The 383-nt window shown below is 45.7% G+C and overlaps 1 non-coding gene across 1 annotated transcript; it reads right to left on the reverse strand.

Moving 5' to 3' along the window:
• Positions 1 to 71, reverse strand: TRNAG-GCC (transfer RNA glycine (anticodon GCC)). The gene has a single exon. It is a non-coding gene; the product is annotated as a tRNA-Gly (tRNA).
• Positions 72 to 383: the final 312 nt, after the last annotated feature.

Consider the following 383-nt stretch of genomic DNA (forward strand, 5'->3'; position numbering starts at 1 on the left):
TGCATTGGCCAGGAATCGAACCCGGGCCTCCCGCGTGGCAGGCGAGAATTCTACCACTGAACCACCAATGCTTAGATGCTTAAAGGGGCTCTGTCACCACATTTTGCAACCCCTATCTGCTATTGCAGCAGATCGGCGCTGCAATGTAGATTACAGTAACGTTTTTATTTTTTAAAAACGAGCATTTTTGGCCAAGTTATGACCATTTTTGTAGTTATGCAAATGAGGCTTGCAAAAGTCCAAGTGGGTGTGTTTAAAAGTAAAAGTCCAAGTGGGCGTGTATTATGTGCGTACATCGGGGCGTTTTTAATACTTTTACTAGCTGGGCGCTCTGACGAGAAGTATCATCCACTTCTCTTCAGAACGCCCAGCTTCTGCCAGAT

This window comes from Rhinoderma darwinii, chromosome 3, assembly GCF_050947455.1.
Source record: "Rhinoderma darwinii isolate aRhiDar2 chromosome 3, aRhiDar2.hap1, whole genome shotgun sequence".
In the NCBI taxonomy this organism is placed as follows: Eukaryota; Metazoa; Chordata; class Amphibia; order Anura; family Rhinodermatidae; genus Rhinoderma; species Rhinoderma darwinii.